Source organism: Procambarus clarkii, chromosome 31 (genome assembly GCF_040958095.1).
Source record: "Procambarus clarkii isolate CNS0578487 chromosome 31, FALCON_Pclarkii_2.0, whole genome shotgun sequence".
NCBI lineage: Eukaryota > Metazoa > Arthropoda > Malacostraca > Decapoda > Cambaridae > Procambarus > Procambarus clarkii.
The window spans coordinates 41,261,849-41,287,279 of record NC_091180.1 but is presented as its reverse complement, the minus strand read 5'-3'; positions in this window follow the sequence as shown (position 1 = coordinate 41,287,279).

The window sequence follows — 25,431 nt, the reverse complement described above, 5'->3', positions numbered from 1 at the left end:
TGGACTGTATTTTAGACTCAGCCTGCCAAGTTTCACCTGAATACATAGTGGGGGTTGTTAAATGTACACAGCTTATTCCACAATTGGTGGTGATAAATAAACCATATACATTTCTGTTAATTTTATATAATTTTTACCACATATGGTGGTATTGAATGAACTACAATATAATGTGTTAATACTAAAATGTACTGTGTTTATATTAATAAAGAAGAGAGCCCCAGCTGTGATTGTAGTGTGAGAGAGCTGGACCTAGATTCACGAAGCTCCATGTATTTCTTCGTAAGTAGGTTTGCTATGAAGGTTCCTAAGTGCCCGCTAAGAACGCGCCAAAGAGCGATTCAGAGAAGTAAACTAACGAAGATTTCTATGTAGTTCACTTAGGTCTCGCTAGATGTCACTAGGCTTTTAGTTTGGCCAATCAGAGAGAAGGTAACATTTTTCATCTTACAGATGTAGCCAATCACGACGCTGCCATATCGGAGCTTATCCGTGACCACTTGCGAAATATTTAAGTCGAATTTTCTTATAAAATTAGTATTTTTCGAAGTAAAACAATGTTTTTTTCAACTTGTAGAGTCAGCACCGACATTGTAGTATACAAATATGTTACATTTTATATTTACTTACGCAATTGTAAGAGATAGTGTATAGCTCCACTTGTTGCTCCCAAGACTTGAGAAGTGATGGTATCTATTTACGTATTTATTTACCTAAATTTACCCAAGGGCCAGTAACTATATAGTGGCCTCTACGAGGACAAAAAGCCAGGGGCTTGTTAAGTCCCGCCACTTGTCCTAATGATATTTTCTAGCTGGATTTTGGCAGGTACGACCAGCGGGTAGGCGGTTCCATGGGTTTTAACCATCTGAGTAAAAAAAAAATGTTTTCAGTCCTACTTGACAGGACATACTCTCCAACACTATATATGTGATTCCCCTGTTATCAGTGACTTCATACCAAATGGTATTAGGCACTTTGAGCTCTGTAATTACATGATACACTCAGGAATATTGGAAGATATTCTTGTGCTGTACCCAGATTTTGCCAGTAGAGGCTAATAGATCAGCCTTAAGTATTTTGTTCTCTCCTGATTCCATGTATGACTGGCCTTCCTGTGAGGTGAGGATGTTGGATGAGCTTGTAGCTGGTTTTTGATCTACACTGTGTGATCCTTCATACAGAATAGGGAAGCAGCACATTGCTTTGTATACCTAATCATGTTAAAAAAGTACATTGTGTGAGAGGAGTCTTGTAGAAACTAGTAAGAGTAGTTATAATATAATGTTTCCATGATTCAGTGCTTACCTCTTGTGAAAATTGTAAAGTTAATGTTTAGTCAGAGTTGATTTGTTTTTGTATTGAGGCTGGTATTTTCTCCCCTGATTCCATGTATGACTAACCATCCTGTGAGATGGGAGTATTAGATGAACTTATAGCTAGTTTTTTTTATCTACACTGTGTAATCTTCCATATAGAATAGGGTAGCAGCACATTGTTATATATACCTAAGCTTCTTAATACAAAAATATCAGTAATAAAGATTTTAAATTATAGTTTGTGTTATTACCAATATTATCCTTATTAAATCATGTTAACCATGGATCATTAAGATCTCATCTTGATATGTAATACAGTAGTCATATTTCTTTTGAATCATTCATAAAATTGTGCATTATGTCTCAATTTTTCACTTTTTTGGATATATTATACTGTATAGTACAAAAAGATAGGATAAAAATAAACCAGTAATATTTCTTTCATTATATATGTTATTTAAATAACTGCATCAATATTTTTACAGCACACATGATTTTTTACAATACAATACAATACAATACAATACAATTTTATTTAGGTAAGGTACATACATACAATAAATTTTTACAAGGATTGTTTGACTTATAGGTAGAGCTAGTACATACAATGCCTAAAGCCACTATTACGCAAAGCGTTTCGGGCATGATAAACTTAAATGACAAGCTTAATACTAATTGAGCATAATGAGTAGAATGAAAACAAGAAATGAAAACATAGATGAAAAAGCAGCACAAATACAATTATGTCGACAAACAGCGCTCTTTAAAGAAAAAAACAGACATTGGTTGACAATAGAAGGGTAAGGTAGGTTACAGGGAATTTATTAGGTATAGCTTCGCTTTTAACTTAAACTGGTTGAGAGAGGTACAGTCTTTAACATGGTTGGGAAGGTCATTCCACATTCTGGGCCCCTTGATTTGTAGAGCATTTCTAGTTTGATTAAGTCGTACTCTAGGAATATCAAAACTGTATTTATTTCTGGTGTGATGCTCATGGGTTCTGATATAACCTTCTATGAAGCTTTTGAGATCAGGATTGGCATTATAGTTTAGCGTTTAATATATGTATAATACACATGAGAGAATGTGCAGTAACTTAATGTCTAACATATTCAGAGATTTAAGTAGGGGTACCGAGTGATGTCTGGGGCCAGAATTGGATATTGTCCTAATAGCAGCTTTGTGTTGAGTAATTAGAGGACGTAAGTGATTTTGGGTGTAGTAGAGCCCCAAGCACAAATACCATAGTTGAGATATGGATAGATAAGGGAGTAATAGAGAGTCACCAGGGCAGGGCGTGGTACATAATATCTGATCTTAGAAAGAATGCCCACAGTTTTTGAAACTTTTTTGATATGTTTAGAATGTGTCCCTGGAAATTAAGCTTGTGGTCAATGAGAATGCCAAGGAATTTGCCATCTAATTTGTTACAAATTTGGGTATTGTTTATTTTGAGATTTATTTGATTAGAGGATTTATTGCCAAACAGAATATAGAAGGTTTTGTCAATGTTAAGGGTGAGTTTGTTGGCAGTTAGCCACAGATGGACTTTATTTAGCTCAGTATTTACTGTGGCATTTGGAGCAAGGGGATCAGGACTGGAGTAAATGAAGGTTGTGTCGTCAGCAAATAGAATTGGTTTGAGGTGTTGGGAGGCATTTGGAAGGTCATTAATGTAGATGAGAAAGAGGAGAGGGCCAAGTATGCTGCCCTGGGGAACACCAATGTTGATGGGTAGGGTGGGAGAAATTGTATTATTCACAGAAACATATTGGAGCCTGTCAGTAAGGTAGGATTTGAGGTATTGTAGGGAGTGTCCTCTGACTCCATAATGATGTAATTTAAGAAGAAGGTTTTGGTGGTTGACAGTATCAAAAGCTTTACGCAGGTCCACAAACAACCCAACAGGGAACTCATTTTTATCAGAGCTGTATGAATCGAGTTAAGCATACTAATAAGTGCATCGTTAGTGCTTTTTTTGGGTCTGAAGCCATATTGGCAAGGGCTAAGTATATTGAGTTTGGCTAGATATGAGTAAAGCTGCTTATAGATTAGTTTTTCAAAATTTTTTGACAAGTTAGGCAGGATAGATATAGGTCTGTAGTTGTTAACATCTGTGAGATTACCACATTTGTGGACAGGCGTTACTCTCGCTTTTTTAGAATATCTGGGAAGGTTTGGAGTTCAAGTGACTTGTTGAAGAGCAAAGCAATAGCAAGGGGCTAAAGATCTGGAGGCTTTTTTTGTAAATTAAAGTTGGTATCTCCTCAAGGGCACCAGACTTGGTTTTAAGGGAAAGGATTATCTCATTGACGTCAGTGGAATTAATAGGCTTTAGGTACAGAGACTGTGGATAGTTTCCTGAAAGATAATCATTAATGTCTGTACTGGAAGATGGAATATCATTTGCAAGGGATGACCAATGGAAGAGAAGAACCTATTGAACTCAATAGCAGAATCAGAGGCTGAAAGCTGACCATCGTTATTAGACAGGAGAGTCGGTTTGTTATTTAAAGACTTCTTTGATCCCAATATTTGAGAAATTGTTCTCCAAGTTTGTTTAATGTTGCTCTTTATTTGGGTAAATTTATCTTCGTAGTATTTAGTTTTGGCTCGTCTAATTATCTTAGACAGCAATAATGAGTAATTCTTTGAGAATTCTTTGGAGACAATTCCTAACCTATACTTCTTCTCAAGGTCATGTTTTTTATTAATAGATTTAAGTATTCCTTTGTAAGCCAGGGATTGTTAAGCTTTTGGTTGTGACTTGTTTTGTAAGCATAGGACAGTGGGTATTATAAAGGCTAAGAGCTTTTGAAGAAAAGATTGCACTGCTAGGTGATGTCCACTATGTTACCTAACTCGGACTCCCAGTTGACATTATCAGCAGCAGTTATAAATTGTCTATAGCAGTTTCATTGTGTAGTCTAAAACGTATCACTCTTGACTCAAGAGGTGGTTTGCTAATGTTAGTTAAGAGAAATGTGGGGTAATGATCTGTAGTGCTATCGGTTATTATACCTGAAGTAAGGCGGAGAGGTTATGTTTGTCCAGATGTGATCGAGCGTCGTGGCAGTGCTATCAGTGATTCTAGTAGGTCTAGTGATTAAGGGTATGAGGAAGCAGGAATTCATACAGTTGAGGAAGCTAACAGCAGTGGGGTGTTCAGGCTCGCAGAGGTCAATATTAAAGTCCCCTGCGATAATTAGGTGGTTTTTGTTCAGTCTGTTATCAAGTATTAGATTTCTAAGGTTTGAGTTGAATTCGGACACATCAGTGTTAGGAATTCTATAAACTGCACCCACAGTCAGGACAGACTCGGCACCCTTGACTCTGAAGCTGGCAAAGATATACTCCCCATAGCAGTCTCTGGTTCTAATTTCTTTTAAGCATGTTAGTTCTTGGTGGTAGTAAAGAGCAGTGCCACCACCTCTCTGAAGTTGACGACAGTTGTGAATTGCTGAGTAGTTAGGCATGTTAAAGAGCTGAGTAGTATCCTCTTTCAACCATGTTTCAGTAAGTATAATAAAAGAGAATTTGTTGTCAATAGCTTCAATCAAGGCACTAACATCATCGAAGTGTTTACCTAGGGATCTAACGTTCAAATTGATTACAGAGATATTGTGATTATGAGTTAATACATTGTTTACATCATGTGCTGCAAAATATCTGCAATTTAGATCATTAAGTGATAATTGTCATAGATAGTGGATAAGAGGTTAAGTTCAGGGTCTATACTTGTCTGCATAAAAAAAAGCTGATTGCAGAAAAAAACAAGGGAAGAAAGGCAAATAACAAGGTAGAAATAAGCTATAAAATAGGGAAAAAAATGTACACAATACAGAACAAAGCAAACTCAAAAGGGGCTTACAGGGGTACAATGGAGTAAGGGAGTATGGCTAGGCTAGGCAACCTAGGTAATAAATGAGATTAACGAAAAAACATATAAACATGGACTATACAAAACACAAGATATATAAATACAAAACAAAAATATAAACAAGACTAAGCAATACAAAAACAAATTGAGCAAAAAATGAAAAATGAAGTAGATTGCTTACAGTACTCTCAGGTACACTGTAAGTAACAATTTGCAATTTGAGATGCAGGCAAAGCCAGGGGTACAATGGAGTAAGGGAGCATGGCGAGGCTAGGCAACCTAGGTAATAAATGGAATCAAAGAAAAGTTGAATAATAAGCATAGGCAAATTAAGCTAATGATTATTAACTATAAATAGTTCAGTTATGACTGTATAATTAATAAGACCTGAAGAACTATTTATGCACTCAATTAAATAATTTCAGTAAATGACTAGTTAAGAGTAAGTTAAAAATTAAGTCAGAAAATGAAACAATGAGACTTAGGAAACCTAGCCCCACTAGTTGACAGGGGGTTAATTAAGTTAGTTCACTGGGAGTGATAATGAGCTGAGACAGGCCACATTGGGAGAGGAAAGCGTTGAGGTTCTCTTCTTTAGTAATTGTGAACATTTGCCCTCTGCGGTTTTTCTCACCTTTATCAGTCCATCTCTAACGAAGCACTGATGAATCGCATCTGGGTTTTTTTGACGGATTTGACGCAGGCGGTAGAGGAGGTGCTGTCTGTTCCTAGTCAAACACTCGTTGATGTATAATCCCTTCCGTTGGGCTACAGCTGTCCGGACTAGATTGGATTTCGTGAACTGGGAAGACAGCTTCAGGCGAATTTTCCGTTGGTTTTGACCTGATGGATTCTTTTTGCCTACTCTGTAGGCAGTAATAACGTCAGATTTGTTTAGAATGAGCTGCAATTTGTCTTTTAAGAGATCCAGAGCTATTTCGACAGTTTTCACCATCATGTTCCACAGGTATATCTTGGGACGACACTATAACAGAGTCTAGCAGCTTTTGCTGGTCTTGTTCATCTTGGGAGACAGAACGCTGGGCTGAAAATGTACTGATACATGCAGTCATTTTGTTGAGAGCTTCCTCCTGTTTTTTAATGGCTTCATCAGTTTTCAGAAGGTTGCTTTCCTCACGGAGATCATTCAAATCATGCTGTAGTTGGTCTTGGCTTGCCTTGCAGTTTCTAATATCCTCACGGAGGAGGGTTATTTCTTGTTGTTGTTGTTGGAGATTAGCGCGGATCGCTAGATTCTCATTTAGAAGACTCAAGATGATAGCATTTTGAGACTCGAGGACTTGGCACAACTTTTTGAATCACTGATTCTCGGCCCAGTTATAGAATTCCGGTGAGGGACCGGAAGCTCGCTTGAGTTGCTTATAGTGGGATGCTAGCATGTCCATAGGAGAGGGTTGAGGGTTTCTCACAGGTGCATTATTTGTTAAAAAAAATTAGGTTTATTGCTACACACAATGGTGCTACATAGCCTTCCCAGCTTGGTGCCTTCTTTTGATAATTACTTACTGATTGTTACACAGCCAAATTTTGTAACAGGAAGAGGTCTTGGACACAAATTTGTTCCATGCTAAATGTAGAGGAATCAGCTGAGCATTCCTCAAATAAAATAGGCTGCCTCAGCTTATAAGGTAAATAAAATAAGCATTCTTCAAATAAGTAGCTGCCTCACCTCACTGCCTTACTGCTACATAGCCTTCCCACCATGGTGCTTCTTTTGATATTTACTTGTTCCACACCCAAGTTGTGTAACAGGAAGAGGTCTTGAACCCCTACTTCCCCTCTATCTTCTTTAATAGTCCATATAGTCATAATTATAGGTTTAAGTATTCAATAAGAAGTTTTACCCCTAACTTAACATCTTTTGTGCAGGATATTTTCCTTTTATGTCTCACCCAGATTTAATTTCAAAATAAACCCAAACTAAATAAATTAGTAATGGGTATGTATAGCTAAGGTACACCCTTACTACTAGGTGAACAGGGGGCATTTGGTGACAGTAAATGATCCCATCACGCAGGGCTCATCACCTTCTCTCATATTTCATGTTCACCAGTGTTTATTTACTTAATATCTACTGGTATAATATCTTGCTATTATAAAACTAATTCTACTATCATAAAAGACATTTACATCAAGTTTCAAGCAGAGAATGCATATATAACTAACACAAAGGACTCCTCTTCACGAGATTCGCCAACTAATAATCTTTTGTTATATTAAAATCGATCCCAGTGTTATGTAATAGAGAAAAATTGAGTTATATCCAGTTTACGTAAAGCTGCGAGTGCCCGACAGCACACTTAGATCCCAGACCAAACTTACGAAGGTTTTTCGACTTAGTGTAGCTACCTGAATACTGACGTAGCCGCCACGAAGGCGCTAAGAAGGAAAACATTCGTAGCTAAGAAGAAAAACCTTCGTGAATCTGACCCCTGGTCTTTAATTTATATTAAACATCAAATTAAGGTATGGCACATATGGTCCAGGTCCTGGTCCATGTAAGGGTGTCTGGCACTGAGAAATGGCGGCTGGCTCTGTTATAGCGTCTGTTGGCCAGCCAGCACATGCAAGATGTCACAGGCTATGTATGTGGGGAAATCTGGTTCTAGTTTAATACTAATAAAATGTATAATTCTATAAACGCAAAATAAAGATTAAATCTTAGATAGCTCGAAGGACCAGAATGCGTTGTTAAATGAGAGAACCAGTGACTTATGGATCTCTAAGATTATATGTAATTATGTTCTATTAAGCAATGACTGTAAATTCTATGCATGCTAGAACCAGCTTCCCATGTCACATTTTGGGGTGGGGGTCTTCTATGAGGTTAGTCTATGTGTAACATATATTGTGTAATAATAATAATAATGATAATATGCACACACATAGATAAAGATAAATAAAAGGTAATGCAAAAAATACTACTGAATATTAAAATTCAAATCATGAATCTGATAAATATGCGATAATTAGAAATGCTTGACTCTCAGTAATTAAATTCTACTATCTAAAATGAAAACTATTTAATCTCAGCTGTGACAGAGGGACGTAGGTGTAGTCCAATCTCTACAACAGTCTGGAAACAGCTTAAGATAGTGATACTTGGAACACGTGAGTATATGGCAGTCACACGCTTCCTCAGTGGTGTTGCACCAGGGTGGGGTTTATTTTATCGGCTGCAGCATTACGACAGGGCACCTACATGAACATATTTAAGAGCTCGTTAAATAGATGAAAAGAGGTAAAAATGCCTGCCGAACTGGTGTCCGTGATTCTGGAAAGCTGCGTTCTCAATCTGAAGCCCGATGATGTACGGATGCTTGCTAGATTGTAAGATTTGTAGATTGTAAGATTTGTAGGGACCGCTTCAGAACACCGTACTGCTAGTTGATGGAAATTGGCGAGTCTCCTTCCTTCCGAACGCATGCGCATAGCTCCTAGTAGGGGCTCGAGCATAAATTAGATTTATTTATTACAGCTATATAGGTAAGGAAGTGTTTATAAATACTTTGTGTGGTGATGTTTAATTCTCACAGTGCAGGTCAGTTAATGTAGACTGCACAAATAAAACGAAAATCTTTTGTAGGTGGAAATGATTTTAGATTATGATATTATTTACTAGAACAGCTATCAAGCTGGGTAAAGGAATTCCAGTAAACTTTTGTATACTAAATAAAGTAAACCTATTAGTAAATAATTATCCTTAATAAAGGAAAGTAAATGGTTAGACTTCTATTAGATCTACAGATATGTGGAAATTTATTCTCAGTGGGTGACTGACGTAACTGCACAATTCTAGGAGAAATTACATGATGTTCCACATCCTAATGCAATGAATTCTGTGATACTAAACTACGAATTAGTAGTGTTAATTAACTTTAACAATTAGTACAGGAAATACATCCCATTGTACTAAGGATTAGTAAATGAGTATTAAATAATAATGAAGCCTAATACAGGAAATACATCCTATTGTATTAGGGATGAGAATAATTGCTGGAATTTTCCAACAATGTATGTGGCTAGCTCTACTGATGTCCCATGATGATGATGTCCTACTGAAGATGACAGGGTTACTGTCATATGAATGGGCCATAACACTGGCACTAACATATAAAGTATAGGTGTGACTGGTGAAAATAAGTGTAATAATGAGTAAAGGCTAGGCTTACCCTATTTTTGGGCTGTTCCTGCTAATAACCGGCTTACCTATCTAATATTTAATAGTGATCACTAATTAAAACATGTTGGGAAACAACTTATTAAAATAAAACATGTGGGGAAACAACTAATTAAAATAAAACATGTGGGGATTGAAGGGTACTTAGCTCTTCCCAATGTTAATGAGATCTCTGTGGCTTAATCATGGTTGGGAGATCAGTTTTGCGACCTTTGACATGGGCATATCGGATCTCTGGGAACTGTTCTCTGTTTGTTTGGGGACACAAACTCCATGACTGGTTGCCTCAGGAGAGGCGTCTCTCTCGGTTCCAATATTCGCTGACTTTATTTCACAATAGCAAGGTAGCCTGTAGTTTTATTGATAATTATCTAAGAATCAGTCATAGTAAATGCTTCATTATTAAGTTTAATGTTTAAACTGGGGGGGTTAAAGAAATGAGATGTGTAATATATGTTTTGATAACTTCACAGAATCTCCCAATTCTCTTTAAACTTTTACTGTCTAACGAATGCAAATATTATAACCAGGACCTAGATTCAGGAAGCTCTGTGTATTTCTTCGTAAGTGGGTTTGCTACGAAGGTTCCTAAGTGCGCCCTAAGAAGATGCTTAGGTGCGATTCAATAAGGTCCACTTAGGAAGAAAATTGTTGGTTCACCTGCGTGCCGATAGAGGTCACTACTGTGTTTCGTTTGGTCAATCAGAGAGCAGCAACATTCTTCATATTGAAGATTTAGCGCTGGCTTATCGGAGCTCTACTGCCTCCTATTTACGTCAAATTTTCTTATAAAATTAGTATATTTCGAAGTAAAACAATGTTTTTTCAACTTCTACAGCCAAGACCGACATTTTAGTAAACAAATATGTTACATTTGTTGTTTACCTACGTAATTCTAAGAGATACTGTGTAGCTGTCCTTGTTGCTCGGAAGATGCGCTGACAATTATTGTATATATTTACTGAATTTACCCAAGGGCCACTAACTATCTAGTGACCTTGAAGAGGACAGAAAGCCGGCGGCTTGTTAAAGGGCCCGCCAATTGTCTTAATGATCTTTTTTAGCTGGAATTTGGCATTTACGGCTTCAGCGGGTAGGCGGTTCCATGGGTTTATAGCCCTCTTGGTGGAAAAAAAACATCTGTTTTCAGTCCTACTTGAGAGAACATACTCTCCAACACTATATCTGTGATTGTCCTGTTATCAGTGACTTCATACCAAATGGTATGAGGTATTTTGAGCTCTGTAATTACTTCATACACTCAGGAATATTGGAAGATATTCTTGTGCTGCACCCAGATTTTGCCAGTGGAGGCTAATAGATCAGCATCAAGTATTTTGTTCTCTCCTAATTCCATGTATGACTGGCCATCCTGTGAGGTGAGGATGTTGGGTGAGCTTGTAGCTGGTTTTTGATCTACACTGTGTGGTCCTTTAGACAGAATAGGGAAGCAGCACATTGCTGTGTATACCTTAACATGTTTAAAAATACATTGTTTGAGAGGAGTTTTGTAGAAACTGGTAAGAGTAATTATAATATAATGTTTCCATGATTCAGTGCTTACCTCTTGTGAAAATTGCTTAGAGTTGTTTAGTCAGAGTTGATTTGTTTTTTGTATTGAGGCTGGTATTTTCTAAACTGATTCCATGTACAGTATGTCTAACCATCTTGTGAGATGGGAGTATTAGATAAACTTATAGCTAGTTTTTTATCTACACTGTGTAATATTCCATATAGAATAGGGTAGCAGCACATTGTTGTGTATACCTAATCTTCTTAATAAAAAAAATCAGTAATAAAGATTTTAAATTATAGTTTGTATTATTACAAATACAGTACTGTATTATCCTTATTAAATCATGTTGACCATGGATCATTAAGATCTCATGTTGATATGTAATACAAGTCATATTTCTTTTGAACTGCTAATCCATGCTAATCATTCATTAAATTGTGCATTATGTCTCAAATTTTCACTTCCTTGGATATACTGTACAGTACAAAAAGATAGGATAAAAATAAACCAGTAATATTTCTTTTATTATATTTTTCATTTAAATAACTGCATCAATACTTTTACAGCTGACAGGATTTGTTTTCCCATACAGGTGCATTATTTGTTAAAAAAATTTGGTTTATTGTTACACACAATGGTGCTACATAGCCTTCCCAGCTTGGTGCCTTCTTTTAATACTTACTGATTAAAAAATAAATAATAAATACATTTTATTCAGGAAAAGTACATACAGTTGATTTACAAACATAATGTTGGATTTATAGGCAGAGCTAGTACATACAATACCTAAAGCCACTAATACTCATAGCATTTCCGGCAAGGTGTGGGGGGAAAAAAACACAGACTAAAACTTAATAGTAATCGGGATTAGGTATAAATTGTGTTGAAAGAAGAAATAAAAAATACAAAAAAGGGGGTTAACATAGCATAAATCAGCAATTGCACATGTTGGTGAACAGCGTTGTTTAAAAAATAGCAAGACATGGGTTGACATTTAGGAGGTAAGTTAGGTTACATGGAGTTAATTAGGCAGTACTTGGTTTAACTCTTAAACTGGTTGAGAGAGGTACAGCCTTTGACATGATTCGGGAGGTCATTCCACATTCTGGGTCCCTTGATTTGTAGAGCACTTCTAGTTTGGTTACACACAGCCAAATTGAGTAACAGGAAGAGATCTTGGACACAAATTTGTTCCATGCTAAATGTAGAGGAATCAGCTGAGTATTCCTCAAATAAAATAAGTTGCCTCAGCTTATAAGGGAAATAAAATAAGCATTTCTCAAATAAGTAGCTGCCTCACCTCACTGCCTTACTGCTACATAGCCTTCCCGGCATGGTGCCTTCTTTTGATAATTACTTGTTCCACACCCAAATTGTATAACTTGAAGAGGTCTTGGACCCCTACTTCTCTCTCTCTTTTTTAATAATCTATATAGTCATAATTATAGCTTTAAGTATTCGATGAATAAAGTTTTTGACATTTTTACCCTTTTCCTTACCTAACATCATTTGTGCAGCATATTTTTATTTTATGTCTCACCCAGATTTAATTTCAAAATAAAACCCAACTAAATAAATTAGAAATGGGTATGTATAGCTAAGGTACACCCTTACTACTAGGTGAACAGGGGCATTTGGTGATAGTAAATGATCCCATCAGGCAGGGCTCATCACCTTCTCTCATATTTCATGTTCACCAGTGTTTATTTACTTAATAACTACTGGTATAATATCTTGCTATTATAAAACTAATTCTACTATCATCAAACACATATTTACTTCAAGTTTCAAGCAGAGAATACATATATAACTAACACGAAGAACTCCTCTCCACTAGATTCACCAGCTATAATATTTTGGTCATGTTCCAATATCATAAATTGATCCCAGTGTTATGTAGTAGAGAAAAAATGACTTATATCCAGTTTACGTAAAGCTACGAGTGGTCGAAACCACACTTAAATCCCGGAATGAACTTACGAAGGTTTTTCCACTTAGGGTAGTTAATTGAATACGGACGTAGCCGCCACGAAGGCGCTAAGACGGAAAACGCTCTTAGCTAAGAGGAAAAACCTTCGTAAGTACCTTCCTGAATCCGGCCCCAGGTTTGCTGGCTATATTGAATTAGTAGTGTTTAGTATCTGTATGTTATGTGTAGGATTTCCGACATAACTCCAGGGGGGGGGGGGGAGGCAAAATACAGGTCGAAGTAATTAGTGAAATATGTGACAAGAACTGTCCCCTCCCTGAGGAGAACCACAGAGATCGAACTCGCTCCTAGTCAAAATTGGGTGTGGGAGTCCGTAGATTGGGACGGGTGTCGCCAGGGGTGGGGGGGGGGGGGGACATTGTGGGTCACAGGGGTTAATGAATGGGATGTTGTGGGTCATGTAGGAAGAATGTGTGTGTGTAGGCGTATGGTGGGATAAGTAATGGGGAGTATTGTTGGAAAAAAGCTTACTCTATTAATTGATTGATATTTAATTAATAGATTAATTTAAATTAATCGAAGGACCACCATATTTTGACTAAAAAGGGAACCAGATAAAGTTAAATTATAAGGACTGAAATACCAGTGCCTGTTGATAAGGAAACTATTAAAGGTTATTCTTTAAATTTCAATGGACTGTATAATATTAATGTTCGAGAATAAACTTTCCATCCTTCACAAAATAGGGGGTTAATACCAGAAGTAATTTACTTCCAGTACGCTTCATCGAGGCTGGTTCTTCCTCGAATAAAATGAGTAATTTGTACTAAATAACATGTACATAAACATTAGATAAATTGATTAATGGTAAGAAGATTATATGTTGATTAAACAAGAAATTATTCTCATTTGACTTCAATGAGGCTATCAAATTACGTTAGATATCCCAAATCAAATAAGTAAGTAATTATCAAAAGAAGGCACCAAACCGGGAAGGCTATGTAGCACCATCAAATACGCAAAATAATCAGAGGGCGCTAAATATCACCAAGGATGCCAATACGAGAACAAAAACGCATAAGGCGAACGATATCAAAAGTATCCGAGTCACCAAGAATTCTATCGAGGGACAGGTGACCGCGAGGGGCGGTCGGAAAGCAAGACACACGCTCGTCCTGGAAGTCAGGACATTCAAGAAGGACATGCACGACCGTAAGAGGGACAATGCAACTAGGACAATAAGGAGCAGGGCGGCGCTCCATCAAGTGACCATGGGTTAAGCGAGTATGGCCAATATGCAACCTCGCTAGAGCTGTTTCCCACCGCCGGTTACGGTGGAAGGAGGACGGCCACGAGGAAACACAACATTTAAGAGTACGTAGCTTGTTACCAGTAACAGACAACCAAGAAGCCTGCCAACGGGTAAGGACTGAGGAATGGATAACCGGGTAAAAGTCGGAATACGGAATGCCTTTACGAGAGATGGGACAAGAGCGGACAGCTTCCTTAGCGGCAGCATCCGCACGCTCATTTAAAGACACGCCAATATGGCTGGGAACCCAACAAAACTCAACCGACTTAAATTTACTGTGAACGAGAAACAGCCAATGCTGGATCTCGACAACTACCGGATGAACTGGATTAAAGCACCCGAGAGCCATGAGGGCACTACGAGAGTCAACAACAACCACAAAGGAAGACTGACAACGAGAAAGCAGGAGACGAAGAGCATAGAGAATAGCATAAAGTTCCGCTGTAAAGATGCTAGTCTCCGGAGGCAAGCGACACATATAAGTGCGATCAGGAAAAACAACAGAGTAGCCAACACCGTCCGCTGACTTAGACCCATCGGTGAAGACAGAAACGGAGCGGGAGTGAGAAGAAAAGTGCTCGAGGAAAAGGCGTTTTAGAACTGTAGGAGGGGTAAAAGCTTTAGTGATACGAGTCAAGGATGTACAAAACCGCGGAAGAGGGACCCTCCACGGGGGCAAAGAAGGAACAACACGAGGAGAAACATCAGAAATACGAACGGAAAGAGAATCCTGCAGGCGAGATAACCGGACAGAAAGAGGGAGGTGGTGAAGAGGAACAGGAACCGCAGGAGGGGTAAAAGTTAAAGCACGACAGAGACGAGAGGAAGGATGTTGCAAGGACCGCGCAAGATAGCGAAGACAGTAGCGATCACGGCGGTCCTGGAGAGACAGGAAGCCAGTGTCAACACACAAGCTAAGGACGGGAGTCGAACGAAAGGCACCAGAACTGAGGCGCAACCCAGCATGGTGCAAAGCATCAAGACGGCGAAGAGTAGAAGGAGAAGCAGACGAGTAAGCAGGGCAACCATAATCGAGCTTAGACAGGACGAGAGAGGAATGTAAAGCAAGGAGAGTGCGCCTATCTGCCCCCCAAGAAGTATGGGACAAGACCCGAAGGAGGGTAAGGGACTTAGAGCACTCAACACGGAGGTAAGAGATATGGGGAGACCAAGACAAACGAGTGTCAAGGAATAACCCCAAAAGCTTTGCGGAATCTTTGTATTCAAGGGGATAACCATAAAGTGACAAAGAGGGACGAAGAACAACCCGTTTCCGCGTAAAAGTCATGGCACAAGTCTTAGAAGTAGAGAACTTGAAGCCATGACCTGTGGCCCAAGACGACACGGCATCAATCGCAAGTTGAAGCCGGCGTTGAAGGAGAGGCGAATCATCACCCTGACAACAAAGGGTAAGATCATCGACATAGAGAGCGGAGAAGACACCAGAAGGAAGAGAGGAAAGAAGACCATTGAGGGCAACCAGAAAAAGAGTAGTGCTCAGAACACTACCCTGGGGCACACCTTCGTATTGCTGAAAAGAGGGAGAGAGAGCGGTACCAAGGCGCACCCGAAAGGAACGACGAGAGAGGAAGCTGCGGAGAAAGAGAGGGAGATGACCACGAAGGCCAAAAGAATGAAGTTGAGATAGGATATGATAACGCCAAGTGGTGTCGTAAGCCTTTTCTAGGTCAAAAAGGACGGCAACAACGGAGGTCTTCGCAGCAAAAGCAGTACGTATATAGACCTCCAAGTTCACCAGGACATCTGTCGTGCTGCGGCACTTGCGGAAACCAAATTGAGAAGGGGAGAGGAGGTGATGGTGTTCCAGGAACCACATCAGACGAACGTTAACCATACGTTCAAAGAGTTTGCAGACACAACTTGTGAGAGCAATAGGGCGAAAGTCCTTAGGGGAAGTACCCAGAGACCCCGGTTTGCGAACAGGGAGGACAACGGCATCGAGCCAGTCCTCAGGGACTGACGACGACTCCCAGATCCGATTATACAGACTCAGTAAATACTGAGACGTGCTCGGAGGGAGATGGCGAAGCATCTCATAATGAATACCATCGGAGCCCGCCGCCGTAGAACCGCAGAGGGCCAGGGCAGAACGAAGTTCAGAGAGAGAGAAGGGATCATTATAGGGAAGCTGAAGATGAGTGCAGAAATCTAAAGGACGAGACTCAAGGACAGGTTTACGAAGAAGGAAAGATTGGGGAAGATGAAGACCAGAGCTAACAGAAGAAAAGTGGGAACCCAGTTCGGAAGCGACCTGCAACGGGTCCGCCACAAGAGTATCATGGAGGTGAAGGACCGGTGAAACATCGGGAACGAACTTACCCGCTATCTTGCGGATACACTTCCAGATCTGGGCCAGAGGGGTTTCGGACGTAATTGTCGAGACATAAGATGCCCAACATTCACGTTTAGCCGTACGGATGGCCCTACGGGCCACCGCACTCGCTTTCCGAAAGAAAAGAAAAGAATCGGTCGTCTGCCTACGGCGGTGCTTCTTCCAGGCTGCACGCTTACAGCGGACAGCCCGAGCACAGTCCGCATTCCACCAGGGAACGCACTTCCGTGGACCCCGAGAGGAAGAGCGAGGAATAGAGCGGAGGGCAGCGTCGAAGACAGTGTCACGAAAAAGGAGGAGAGCGCGAGAGAGGGGCAGAAGGGAGAGGTCAGAGAGAGTAGCACTGAGGGAAAATAGGGTCCAGTCCGCCTTAGCAAACTGCCACCTAGGGAAAGAGAGGGAAGGGCGAAAAGAGAAAAAGGAAACAAGGATGGGGAAATGATCACTTCCATGGAGGTCATCAAGAACCTGCCATGTGAAATCTAAGTAAAGAGAAGAAGAGCAGAGAGAAAGATCAAGACAAGAAAGGGTACGAGTTCGAGAGTCCAAATGAGTGGGCTCACCAGAATTCAGAAGAGACAGGGAAGAAGAGAGGAGAAACGGCTCAAGGAGGCGACCCCGGGTATTCGTCAGAACGTCACCCCAAAGAGAATGACGACAATTGAAGTCACCCAGCAGGAGTACAGGCTCCGGCAAGGAGTCTAGGAGGTGTTTCAAATCAGGAAGAGAGAGCGGGACACTCGGGGGGAGATAAATGGAACAAACTGTGTACCATTTCCCCACAAAGATACGAGCAGCAGAACAATGGAGAGGCGAAGGAAAAAGTAAAGGAACAAAGGGAACATCAGCCCGAATCAAGAGAGCAGAAGAATTAGAAGCCCCAGCAATGGCTGGGGGGGGGGGAGAGAAAGGAATAGCCACGAAAACGACCAGGACGAGCACCAAGCATCGGCTCCTGGAGACAGACACAAAGGGGCGAAAACCGCGAAACCAGAAGTTGGAGTTCGAGGAAATTGGCGTAATAACCTCGAACGTTCCATTGAAGAATGGACAACGACGAGAAGAGAAAGGACAAAAACAGAGAACAAGGAAGAAACAAAGGCGAAAGACCAACAGAGCACGTTAAAGAATATCAGGGTCGGGATCAGGGTCAGCAAAGTCAGGGTTAGGGGGCATGGGTAAACTGAGCAAAGACGGAGGGAAGGAAACGGGAGAACAGATCAGAGGTGGGCGGGCAGGGTCCGGAGGAGGAGGAGGAGGAGGAGGAGACAACGGAGAGGAGCAGTCAAGGACAGCAGCAGGAAGAGGGGGAGTAGAAAGAGAGGAGCGCACCCCAGCAAGAGCAGCAACCGAAAGGGAAGCAGGGGCCAAAGAAACCTCCATAGCGGGAACAGGGGGCGCAAGCACTGAAACGGGAGTGGAAGGAGCAACAGAGCCAGAAGGAGGAGCTGAGGAAGAAAGCGAAGCCTTCTTACCCGCCGGGGAAGAGGAAGGAGAGGAGCCAGGCTTACGCTTCTGACTTAAAGAGACCGGTGTCCCAGCAACTACGTACCGGGCAACGGATTCCAGTGTCTCAACAGGAGAAGCCGAACGAGAGCACACACGACGGCCGTTAGGAGAGCGATGGACATCCGCCCGCACCGACAGGCGGCGGGGAGAGCCGATAGATGGAGGAAGAGGATGGGAAGGAGGATCGGAGGGGGACGAGGAAGGAGACACAGAAGACACGACAGACCGGGTAGAAGGAAGGGGAACCCCAGACAGAGGACCAGGAGGAGGATCCTTCGGGAGAGAACCCAAAGGGACAGAGGAGGGGGCAGTGGGCGCATCAGGGTCCAAGGCCAGGAAACGGTTGCGAGTCTGAGGAAGGCGGGAAGGACGAGGAGAGGAAGAGCGCAACACGCGAGCATAAGAGATATTAGCATAAGGCGGGAGCCGGCGAACCTGGCGCCTCGCCTCAGGAAAAGATAAACGCTCCCGGTGCTTCAAGTTGAGGACGGCTGCCTCAAGCTTGTAATGGACACACGCACGGGAGAAGGTAGGATGGGCCTCACCGCAGTTGAGGCAACGAGCCTGGGGAGAAGCGCACTCCGACTTAGAGTGACCTTCGCCACCACACACAGGACAGAGAGAGACAGTCCCGGAGCAGCGGAGGGCACCATGCCCAAACCTCCAGCACTTGTTGCAGAGCCGAGGAGAAGGAATGTACTCCTGGACAGAGCACCTGGCACCAGCAAGAATGACAGAGGGTGGAAGGGTCCTACCATCAAAGGTAATCTTCACAACCCGGAGGGGTTGACGGCGACTACCACGAGGGGGACGAGTAAACGTGTCCACCTGGAGAATAGAATGGCCCTGGGCAGCGAGGATATGTCGAATATCGTCGTGGCAGTCGCGTAGGTCCCGAACACCGGTCGCAACATGGGGCGGGAGCAAAATAGTGCCAACACTGGCATTCAACTGAACGTTCTTCGAGACCCGAACGGGGGTCTCGCCAAGGCAGGATAAGGCAGCCAAGCGGGAAGCAGCATCCTGAGAAGGAGCAGCAACGACACGCGTACCGAGACGAGTGGGGTTAAAAGTAATGGAGGCATCCACGGAATCAATGAGATGTCGATGAAGGGAGAAATCGTCAGGAGGCGCAGAATCAAGAGGGAGGAGATCAAAATATTTGGCCCACGAAGCGGGACCAAACAAGGCTTGATAGGTAGCAGAACTGGAAGGAATCGAGCGAGGGCGGCCGTGACGAGAACGGCGGTGAGAACCCCCAGAGAGAGAGGGGTTAAAAGGCGCAGTAGTTACAACTAGAGAAGGAGCCGCGCCAGGGGACGAGGTAGTCACCACTGGGGGCTTGGGGCTCGACCCAACCACAGAGGAGGGAGGGGAGCCAGGGGAAGGAGTCAGAGAGGCCAAAGGAGGAGCAAGGTCGGGGCCCAATGCAGCGGAGGCTACAGAGCCCGGTCTTCCAATACGGACCGACTCGGGGGCTTGGTCGCCCACCCCACGAGCCTGAAAAGGTAAGCCAGAAGCAGCCGAAACAGGGGTTATCATCTTGACGAAATTACGAATTCACTCACGAATGTGCCCCCACACCCACCATGGAGCCACAATTAGAGGCAGGACACCCAACAAGAAGCTATCGCCGATCTTGTCGGGGCCTCCTAGGGGTGCGTCGTGAGTATACGCCCCACAAACGCCACCTTAAGAAACCGACAGTCCGTCGAGATCGGGTTCAGTGACGAAGTGGGGATTGACAATAAAAGGTTCCCCTCGCTCTCGACGTCGGGTACTGCAGTTCTACGGGTGCAAGAGTATGCCTCCTCAAGCACCCGGGCGTCAAAGTAGAAGAAGTCCAAGGGAAGAACCAGAACGAGCAAAAGGTCGGCAGGAAACGGCAAGCAGATAGGAGAAGAGGGGGGAGAAAAACGAAACAGAAGGAAAAGGAAAAGATGCCCAGCAGAATTGGAGAGGACGGCAGCAAGAGCACAAGGCTAGAAATGGACAGAGGACTGTCCCAAGGAGCATCACACTCCGGCAGCCGCCCACTAAGCCCCCAGACGGCGACAACGAGCTGAGCGGGGAGGGGGCCAAATCAAATAAACTAAATATCCTTGACTGATAATCAATTCTAGATTTCACTCAATCAAAGAAAGTAATTGAAAAGGGTTCAGCTGCTTAGCTGTAATAGTGAACGGTGAGGTAGAGGTGCAATGGCCTCGTCTGCTACTTGCTGCAACATGTAAGCTCGAGCATGGTGTGGGAATGAGAGGACCACGACCACTTTCAACACAAGCTGAAATTTCAACTAAATATACCAATTGTTTACACCTACTATCTAGTATCCTCACTATGCCATAGAAGGAATAAAATTAATTCCTTATGGACGTACTAATTGTTTGGGGAGGTCGAGTGGCGTAACGATGGACAGTGCACAGTAAAAAGATATATATATAGAGAGATCTCATGATATAACTAATACTAAGCCACTTAACCTGTTGGTTGTCCACCGAAGCAATCCTAGATTGCTACTGGAGCAATTGCACGCTCCTAGGCTGATTAACTGCAAGGGCCTAACGTAGAATTGATGAAAATTCGACTCTTCCGGGACGCACGATGCGATTGTTGGCATCGCTAGCTCGTGGCGAATGCTCAAGCCGAATGGCATCTCTCCGCCTCCCTCCCTCAGCCCATCTCACGCATTCACAACAGAATTTAATAATCACGGATAATTTTTTTCCGTGTAATTACTGATGTAATGCATTAATGAGAACAGAGTGGCAATTGTAGGATATTAAATAAGATCATATTCTCATTAAATGGTGTTAATCGAGAAATGGAGAGAAATTTTATTTCCTCCATCGCATTCATACGTAACAGATATATCTGTTACTTGATAATAATCTCAGTTAATAACTCTCGGTTTTGGCTTATTGGGAGTTATATCATCCGTAGTTAATTATTGCATGGAATACTGTATATTTAGAGAACCACATTCAATTCTCTAACATACTGGTAATAAATATGTTTAAATGGACATTATCTGACGCAATCCTGCCTCTCGATGTCGTGAGAATATTAGCAATCTGCTTAGATAAAGAAATATTAATTTATGTTAGCACTACAGTTAGAATTAATAATTACTATACTTAGTATACAATAATGATGTATTATAATACAATGGTAGTGTGTCAGTGTTGGAAATTTCCAACACAACTCCGGGGGGAAAAACTCTGGTCGCAGTTCAATGTTAAGTACTGACATACCTATCTCGAAGTTAATTTATTGTTAGTATGTTAGTACACACATAACGGATGTCCCGTTATGTCAAGGACAGATAAGACTTTAAATCTTGTAGAGAAACTCATGTTAAATGTAAAACATGGAACTGTGAATCATCTAAAGTTAATAACTACTAAAGCCTACAATGTACTCCATGACTGGTGTCGCGATGACTGTTACGGCCCTACTGGGGCGTAACCGGGTTCTTTTCTGGTGTTATTAGAATTTGGGAATCCGGCCCCAAGTTAGTAGTGGCTTTCAAGGGGGTGTGTTCCGTAACGTAAGTTTAATTAAAGGGGAAGAGATACAAATGCACTGCTTTATATATATAATCACCACCACCATAAATAAATATATAAACCGTCACACGGGGGTTATAAATACACAAATGTACAATGACTTGTCTTCCTTTGAAGACTCAGGATGCTCCTCGGTGCTCACGATGAGTAGCCCTGGTTCTCTTCTTTGGCCCACGATGAATCCTCTGATTCTCTCGGCGAATCTACCCTGGCCACAGGCCAGCCAAATCACAGTCCCACTGGGTGCTACGTCGTAGAGGCCTTCAACTACCATATTGACGTTAGCTTTGTTTCTAGTCTTAGGTTCAGTATTTTAGTCCATCTGGGAGTTCAGCCTGTAGCTGGCAGGTTCCGATCAGCTCTGCTGTGTAGGCCACTCCACGACCGATACTAGGGTTGCGAGCCCTAGACAGGAGCCTCGTGTGATTCCGCTGATCACTCTCCTCTCTCAGCACCACAGTGGCTAGTCTCTTCCACCAGCTAACCCCGGATAAGACGATTCCTGGTACTGCCATGTCACAGGCAGGCTAACACTCTCAACAGTGTTCGTCCGGGGGTGACTCACAGCTTCTTCAGAGCAAACTTGTGGAGAGACCTTGGCTGCCTTGGGTAGACTGATCCATCGTCCAATACAGCAGTCCCAGGTCGACTCTGTAATCAGACACGTCATTAGTACTGGGACTAGGGAACCTCACTTGCAAGCTTAGACACAAACGTCCACCTCTCTACTCCATAGATGGCGTTGCTGTCTAAGCGCCACCTCACCAGAGAACAGCAGCGGCTATGTTACGAGCTGATTAAGACGGGAATCCAGCACCTGTGGCCGGTATATCCCGTTCTCACTAGATGGCGTTGTCCATTTGGAGTGGGTTTCGGGAGCGGAATCACAGATGGCGTTGTCGTCACTGCTCCATGCTACGACACTGGACTCAGGTCCGTAACAATGACATGTAACGGATATGTTACTAAGTCTTAAAGTTTTGTAAACTCACAGATGCTCTAGATGGAATAATGTTATAGTTGATAGCCTACACAAACAAATTAATGATTAAATCATACAATTTATGGTAACTGAGAATCCACCTTGAGGTGAATGTCTTGGGTCATTGTGACTTGTAGCTTATTTGTTACTAGACATCACAACACAGCATCATCACGATTACTCAAATTGGATGGTAAATTATTTGCTCTCAGTCAGAGCTATAACAGGCTTGTAGTTTCCGTTTACATTGTTGAGCAGCTGCTCTAGGTGGACGGGTGCTCGGTAGATCAGAATTGTTGTCCTCGGAAACTGTAGGTGAAGTTGGTTCTGTTAAACACTCTCGTTCTGCTAATTTGAGAGGTACCAATTTCTCTAATGTTTTTAGGGTAGTAGTGTCTCGGCACAAAACCCGTACTACTCTCAGGATGCCTTGGTGATCTGGGTGGATAGAGACAATTTTGCCTATAGGCCATTCTGACCTGGGTCCATCACTGTCAATCAGTACTAGGTCTCCTGGTTTGAGTTGAACTTTTTTATAGGGGCTCCAAGCTCCATAGTGGTACTCTCGTAGAGCTGTAAGGTACTCTCGAGTCCACACCTCATTCCACCTTTCAATTACTCTCGAGAGATGTTGGTAACTTTCCACTAAATCACTGCTAGTCACATGGGAAGGGTCAACGGGATCCTCTTCTGCCAAACGTATCAGAGGGCTCAGCAGGCCTCCATGTATTAAATGTGAGGGACTGAGGCTTCTCTCTGTGAGAAGTCATCTGATAGGTAAGATAAGGGGCGGTTGTTGACTCGCGCCTCAATTTCTACGACGAGTGTTTGGAGTTCAGAGAAACTAATTTTCTGTCGATGTACGGTCTTCCTTAAACATTTCTTGACAGTCCCTATCATACGTTCATAGAACCCACCTTGCCTGGGTGCTCTGGGAACTATAAATTTCCAGTGGCATTGTCTCTGCATGACAGACTGCACTTCTGGATGATTCCATATCTCTCGTAGGCAGGCTTCTCCTGCCACAAAATTTGAATCATTATCAGATATCATTGGTTTGGGACAGGATCTGCGAGCTGCAAATCTACGAAAGGCTTGGATGAAGGCTTCGGCACTCATGTCAGAAGTCACTTCTAGATGTACGCCTCGTGTGATTGCACACATGCAGAGGCAAATATAAGCTTTCACTGGTATCTTATCTGGAGTGCCAGTGAGAAGCAAGGCTCCTGTGTAATCGACACCAGTGGTCTCAAAGGGACGAAGATGGACTACTCTCTCCTTAGGGAGTGGTGGAGGTCCTGGGTAAGGACACACTCGAGTTTCGTATCTTTTGCAGATTACACAGAACTTAATGAGTGATTTGACAGTTTGACGACCTTGGGGAAGCCAATATTTCTGTCTCAAGTCGGCGAGAGTGTCCAACACTCCACCATGCAAAGTACCATATTGATGATGATGTAAAACTAGAAGTTTTGTAATAATGTCGTGACGTGGTAGAAGGATCGGATTCTTTGTATCCAAATCAATTTCTGCATGAAGCAGACGTCCTCCACACCTTAATATATTATGAGTGTTGGTATCGAACCAGATACCTAGAAACTTGGTTAATTTATCTGGAAGATTTTCATATTCACTTCCATACGTCTCTTGTTTTACACGTTTGATCCAGTAGAAGATAGGATTGGGAAACTTATGCCTGATTCCTATCTTAGCAAGAAAATCAAACACATGTGCTGTCACTCTTAATAACTTACTCAAGTTGGAATAATTGTGAGGATTAATAGCTAAGATTCGGTGAGGTTCTGGTTCTTTCATGGGAGTAGTGATATTGGTCACTATGACTTGTGGCTTTTGTTTGGGCCACTGACCACTAACAAGCCATGAAGGTCAATTAAACCACATCGAAGACTTGATTAGCTGTTTTAATGTTAAACCTCTTGACAAGTAATCTGCAGGATTGTCCTTAGTGAGTACATGTCTGAATTTATATTCAGCAGATAATTCATGAATTTCCCTAACACGATTACTAACGCAGGGAGTTTTATTGTTATTATTTCTTACCCATTGTAAGACTGCCTCATTGTCTGACCACACTACGATTTCACCAAAGTGAATATTATTGAGTGTCTTGGCCAGGCAATGAGCCAATCGTACTCTCACCAGCAATGCAGTTAACTCCATTTGAGGTAAAGATTTCTTCTTGATTGGAGCAACTCTTGCTTTAGATGTGAGTAAAAATGATTGTACATTATTGACTAAGCAGGCTGCAGCGCCATATACTTTGCCAGAGGCATCGCAAAAGACGTGTAAATTTGTGGGTAAGTTTTGTCCTGAAGCATTACGAGGAAATTTCAAAACACCTAATTGATTGAAATCCGGTACGGGTATTTGCCATTTATCTTGCAACTCAATTGGCAATGGATCATCCCATCCCATATGTTTCTGCCAGCATTCCGGCATGAGGAGTTTGCCCCTTATTAAAATAGGACTAAGTAAGCCCAAAGGGTCAAATGGTTGACTGACATACGAGAGTAATTTTCTCATGGAAAGGGTTGAATTATTGGTTTGTACTGACTTGACATTCATCTCGCCAGTAACTGTGTTTCATTCCACGCCCAGAACTTTTAATTGATTAGGCACCTGATAACCCGGAAATTCTTTCTCGATTATTTGCTTTAATGATTTATATTGTTTGAGGCCCATGATTGTAGTGGCATATTGGCTCCTAACAACTCATGGTTAGCCTCATGGTAGATTTCTACCAATTTGGATTTGTCATTAGTAGTTCCCTGGAAATTATCAATATACAAGTTGTCACTGATCTCCGTTTTATAAGGGCTATTTGACTTCTTCAAATGTG